The sequence below is a fragment of the Gavialis gangeticus genome, unplaced genomic scaffold, assembly GCF_001723915.1.
Source record: "Gavialis gangeticus isolate Ggan-Ray unplaced genomic scaffold, GavGan_comp1, whole genome shotgun sequence".
Classification (NCBI taxonomy): domain Eukaryota; kingdom Metazoa; phylum Chordata; order Crocodylia; family Gavialidae; genus Gavialis; species Gavialis gangeticus.
Window position 1 is genome coordinate 53437749 of NW_017729022.1, and position 6348 is coordinate 53444096.

General features: G+C 41.4%; 1 long non-coding RNA gene across 1 annotated transcript in view; it reads left to right on the forward strand.

Annotated features, from left to right (window-relative positions):
• Window positions 1-3751: 3751 nt before the first annotated feature.
• Window positions 3752-6348, forward strand: part of LOC109295874 — an 8919-nt gene continuing 6322 nt past the window's right edge. The window contains exon 1 of the long non-coding RNA XR_002096852.1: window positions 3752-3838. This is a non-coding gene — a long non-coding RNA (uncharacterized LOC109295874). The remainder of the gene's footprint in view (window positions 3839-6348) is intronic.

The following is a 6348-nucleotide window of genomic DNA, read 5'->3' on the forward strand; positions in this document are numbered from 1 at the left end:
ATCCCAGTGTTCTCTGGCTAAGTTGTTTTGCTTCTTACTTCCTATAGTCTTTCCTGTATGTCCTATTCTATGCCCAAGCCACACTCTCCTGCACCTAGGTCACCAGTTCTGAACCTTTTTCAGTCGACATACCCCTTGGTCTCAGAGTGAGACTTCACGTACCCCCTTTCAATGGGAAATTAATTTTTTAGGCCCTTTGACCTGTGTTAGATGCTGTATGAAATATATCTCAGGTACCCTCTGATGAGGCTTCACGTACCCCCCAGGGGCACACGTACCCCCAGTTCAGAGCCGCTAACGTAGGTGCTCCCTTGAAAGCATCTAAATTTTTGTAGCAGGAATTCTTCCCTCCATTTTTTGCCTTTTGGGCCCTTTACTAATGTGCACTCACAAGGTCAGAGAATATTTCTTTCTTCAGTATTTTTTGGCTTCACTTAGAGATTTTTTAAGTGGTCAGCAGCTCCTGTTGATCATGACCATTATGTTTCAGGTTCCAGAGAAACAATTAAAGTAGTTATTGTCTTCATACTGATCAATCTCCATGCCAACAATGCTAAAAGGTTTCTTTTTTCTTAATTTTGAAATATCACCCTCCCTCTGCTCTTTGTAATTTGGGGTTTACTTGGAGGTTGAAAAGCATTTCCGCTCTTGCCTCACCTTCATAGGACCCCATACTAGTACTAAGAGAGAGCTAGGTGTGGGATGCCCAGCTTAGAGGAGGGCGGGAAATGGTAGAGTGTAAGTTAGTAATTATGCATGTGCTTCTACAGGATCTGCTTATGTTAGAAGATGTTACTGTGAACCACATTCGCAAGAGGCAGAGGAGGGCTGTGTTCAAAAAAATCAACGGACAAGACAGAAAGGTATGCAGTGCTGCTGTTGACCAGGAAGGTACTTCCACACTAAGGGAGATATCACCCATGTGGGCAGTCCTGAGAAAGTTGCATTGCCTTGCAATGTGCATGTCACAGCAAAACACTAATTTTGCCTAAGGTTCTCCTGTAATGCCCAAGAACGAGCACAAAATTCACTAACAAAAGAAACAGGCTTTTGCAGCAATTGTTTTAAACCCAAGGGTTTTTTGCAAGTGAAGGGGCTGATTAAAAATAGCTCTGAATAGTTTATAATCTCTCTGCATTTGAAATGTTTAAATTTGGCTGTTTACCTCATAAAAAGGAAAGGTAGCTAAAAACTATGAGACAAAGTATTTTTCCAGTTGCTTTTTCTCTTTTTCCAGGTGCTGCTGCAATTAATACACCAACCATTCAAAATGTATACTGTTTAGCCCTTATGGTATTGGCACCCTGAGTGGTGTGTGTAGGCATAGGGGAGTTGCAGCTGATAGAGCAGAATAATCAAACAGCGTGAGAAAGAGGCAGGAGACAGAATATTTGGGCAATGTTTGTGGGAGACCATTTTGTGTATTCTGACCCAAGCATATGGAAAGAGACTTACATTTCATATCTATCCGAAATAGAAGTTCTTAACTGGTATATGGAACAAAGTTGTTTAATTTTTGCATTCAGCTGTATTATAAGACAGCATATAATATTTATTAGCAAGGCTCCTCTTCACAGCATTTTTAAGTTTACTCTCTGCCTGGGTTCTGGAGGGCACCTCCAGCATATGGGTCTCTGGCTCTGAATTTGATGTGCTACAGAAATCTTGATTTTCAAAAGGAGTCTCCCTCTGGTTGGGGCCTAGGGTCACTTGGTTGCCTTTAGATACCTCTTTGCATGAGTGACTGGTGCCTCCTCAATCTGGGGGGGTCACCTGCAGAAGCCGTCAACCCTGTTTGGGGGGGGGCAACAGCCCTACCAACAGCATCAGTGTCGGCCATCGGGGGGACACCGGCCTCATTGGGGGGGCACGTGCACCCCCTACCAGTCACCTATGCCTCTTTGGTGCCCTTCAAGGTCCCCATGGTGCAGGGCGAGGGAGTGGAGACTCAGTAGAAACATGTAAACTAACATTAGAGCAAGGGGGCAGGCAAGTAAATAAGTTGATCCAGGAAGAAGCAGTGAAATATGGGATAACAGTTGGAGGACTATCAGTAGCTGAATAGTTAATCCAAGATACGGTAACTTCTGCCTTCACAGAAATGTGATTCTTAAAAATAAATAAATAAATAACAAAAAATCCCTCATTCCTGAATAGTTATTTCACTTCCATTGTGGATTAATCAATGCAGAGTAAGAAGCCAAATAATTTTAAGAATAGAGCTTTTGCATAAATGCAAGAGAGCTCATCTTGAAAAAATGTATTCCACAAAATAGCTATTCCACAAAATCTTTTGCATATATGCAGGGTTTAAAAAGAATGTTTATTATTGTTTTTAGTAAGGCCTGAATTGCTTTTCGAAATATCATCACATATATTATGAGAACAATGCATTATGTATTATTATTATTTTATGAGTTAATTGCATTATTTATTATTATATTAAACAACATTTATTTTTCTCCATTGCTCCTATGTTGGCATCCAACAACATTTAATGCTTCCGCCAGATCTCAGATTTGTTGGCATTCTTATAAAAATGCCTCAGACATAAGGGGCTGGCTTATGCTGAAGCTAAATAAAAGCACATGCCTTGAGAAAATGCAAGGCTTTACCCAATGTGTTGATTCCATGGCCACTGTGTAAACAGAATTTCCATTAACTCTAGCTGCATCAGGGCTTGTAGTCTCTTGCAGGTGTGATGTGGTCATACCTGTAGAGAAGGCCTAACATTACGTTCAGTAAGAGGCAGCAGGGCCACATGCATTAACAAATACATTGAGCCAGCCAAACTGCAATTTGCAGTGTTCCAAGCATAATTTTCCCTTTGCCAGAGAAATGTTAGAAATGTAATATTAGGCTTTATAAATACTGATGAGAGACAGACAGTCTGATGTTAGACTGGATAGCTAAAATAAATGATTAAGCAGAAAGCCAAAGCCTTTGTTAATTAGAAATATGAGGCTGTTCATATAGACCTGGATTAACCATATCACAATCAAGACAAATTGGAGATCCTAGAATAAAAAGAACAGGCTGGCTAATAGATACAGCTTTAATTGGGACTCCACGTGGCATAAATGTGGCATGGTACAAAGAAATCGGTGCTTTCTATTCTGATAGAGAACATTTTCTCTCTTTTACAATCTGTGTCTGACATGTTGACAGACTGAAGGCTGTACTATGTGCCTTTTTGGCTCTGTGTTCTCTCTCCATTCCAAGATCTCTTGAGTGCCATTTGGCATTACAGGGGCAGATTGAGTGCAACTGAAGGGATTGGCAGGGCATATATCCAGAAGGGAACAAATGTCAGCCTGGTACCATGACCACAATGGATTTAAAGGTGCTTCATTTACCTTTTATCTGGGGGGAGTTTTTGGAATAAGGGTTCAATGCAGAATCTAATGGAGTATTTTATTAAAATAGGTTTTTCTCTCCAGAATTTGTAAGCAATTGCAAAGTTAGTCATAAAGCAGAACCTGCTATCAATTTGAAATGTTGAATAGATCTAATTGATGTTGCCTCTAGTAAAAGTAGAGGGTACTCCTCCTAGTTTTACTCCTTGTAAAAAAAAAGAACAAAATATCCCTGGTTCTTTGCCTGAAATACCTGATTTTAAATTGTAGTAGGTTATTTCACAACACAAGGCCATATTTTTTTCTACAATGTGGAACATGGTAAAGTAATTTTGATATTTTTATTTGTCATTGTTTTATTCTGATTCTGTTTTATTTCCCTTATTCTCCATGTAGGGTTATCATCTCTTAAAGTGAAATTTCATACGGAAATTTTCCACGCAATTGTGACATCAATACCTCCACAGATGCTTTTATCTTAGGTATTTGTTAGTCTCCAAAGCCCAATTTGCACAGAACTTAGAAAACTATCAGGGTTTCTGTGCATCAAATGATCAGATTCTTTGAAGTTGTACAAATGCCTTCATCATTAGCAAACAAATGTAATATATTTAGTGCAATTTAAATAAGCCTTTTTTCAATATTGCTGCCTAAATTTGTATATATAAGCCCATATTTTGGAAGCCTAAACCAAAGTGATGTTATTTTCAAAAGAGCTGAGCACCTGAAGCTTCCACTGAAGTCAATGAGAATTCAGCATCTTTGAAAGTCAAGCATTTTGTGTGGGTTCCCTACTGGAGATTTATGATTTATGTATGTTAGGCATCCACAAAAGAAAATTCTGGCTGTATTTAAATATGTATATACACACACACATCATATATATATAAAATGTAATCTTCAAATATCTAGTCATAACTTGCCAGAGTTACTTAGCGCATGTTTGTGTATTCACATACATTTTTTTTTAAAAGACTGCAAATGAAACAGATCCAGTTTAGTTGAATGTTAGGTAATTGTTAGGGATCTACTCAATTCACAATTTTACAGATTTTGCAGAAACCATGAAATCCAGGATTGTCTGTGAAATCAGCTTTAAAAAAACCATAATAAAGATAAAATGCTGGCTCTTCAGTGGGAGCCAGCAGTCCTCACTGCTGCAGCCCAGCCTTACAGCCCACCCAGAGAAAGGGAGGGGAAGGTGTTGGCTGGCAGGGTGGCACAAAAGGCAGTAGTCAAGATGGTGGCTGCCCCCTCATCCCTTCTGCCCCCGCCAGGGCCTGTCCACCAGTCAATACCAAGGCTTGGGACTACATGAAGGGCAGCCAGCGGACAGGATGATGGTCGTCCCCTCATCCTTTCTTCCCCACTGGGCCCTCTCTGCTAATCAACACCGAAGGGCAGGGTTCACAGAGCACATCCGGGAAATATCTGCGAGATATGCTCTTTATGCCATGACCAACCTTCAAAAATTTAGTCTCACCATGATTGAAGTAGATCCCTAGTACTTGTATTATCTGCTGAGATGGTGGAAGACAGAATTTACCATGTAGCAAAATATACACAAGGTCGTATGTACCAGTAGGTTCTGTTATAGGGGAACTACAGGTTGCCAGCTGTCCTCTCCTCCAGAAGAAGCCAGGTCACATGAGAGACCTCTTAGGGCTAATTTCCTCAAAAGTATGATGGAAAAAGGAGATCAAGATTATATGAGAAGGCTGCTAGCTAGATGCTTCCTACTCTGGTTCAGAAAGATCTCTGGAAGTCTACTTTGTCCTGCAGAAATCAAGAGTGTGGAAGAAAGTTGGCTGCCAGTAACTGTTTCTCCGCTCCCTCTCTTTGGATATAGGTTTCTCAGTAAATGCTTTTCCTCCTTCACCTTGTCCTCCCTCCCTCACTGGGCCCTGCCTGCCAATCAGCACTGAAGGGCAAAGTTGGCAGAGCACGTCTGGGAAGTATCCGCAAGATATACTTCCTTTATGATAAAACCTGTTTTAAAGTCATGGAAATTAATGGAACGCCATGGCCTTGTCTTCATTAGGGCTACTGACAGACATTCATTTAAAGGCACAATGGAATCTAACCCCTTTCACAACAATCCTTCTGCCATGCCAGGCAGTTTTCTAACATCCCTGGTCCATGGGGACCCCAGTACTGGGGAGAGGCTCCTTGATCCCAGGTTCCCTGGGTGCTGGGGATATCAGAAAAACAGGTGTACTGTTGGCCTGCAGACACTGTTTTTAAAGGTCCTAGCACCCATGAATCCCAGAATCAAAACCTCTCCCTGAACACAGGTCTGGGTTACACATGTTTTTTTATCCCATGCACAGGGACCCTGGGATAAGGGAGAGGTTCCAGCATGCCAGGACCCATAAAATCTGTGGGTGCAGCCTAGCTGCTCTTCTGTTTTTTGAAGGTCTGACATGCAGTGAGCCCAAGATCTGGGGGAAGAGGGGGCACTTCCTGATGTCAGGCTCATGCCACTCCTCCATTTGGCTCCGGGGATTGAGAAGGGGGTGCAAGGTCCAGGAACCAGTTCTGCCCCCAGCCCTATTGGGCAGGGGACAGCTGCATCCCAGATCCTGGGACTGTCCAATGCCAGATCCCAACACTCAGCTGAGCATCAGGATCTATCATGGATCAGACCTAGCCTCTGTTCATGTTAAGGTGTGATACAAATGAGCCACAAAGATGTTATATAATATACATAGAATTAATTTTTGGTTTATTTGCTCACTTATCATGCCATACATTGACTTGAATGTGACACATCTTAAGTGTAACATCTTCCAGGGGCCTTGGACAAAGGTTCTTAATGCACGTTATTTAACCAGTGGGGAATGAGGGGAAATCCTAATGAAGCTCATGTAGTTTACCGTGAGTTAACAGGTCCAGCTGAAAATGAAGCTCTGCCTTAGAATTTACTTAAACCTGCTAAACATGTGAAAACAATAACCTATTTTGTCTTCATTCAGATTTTTACCCCAGTTAC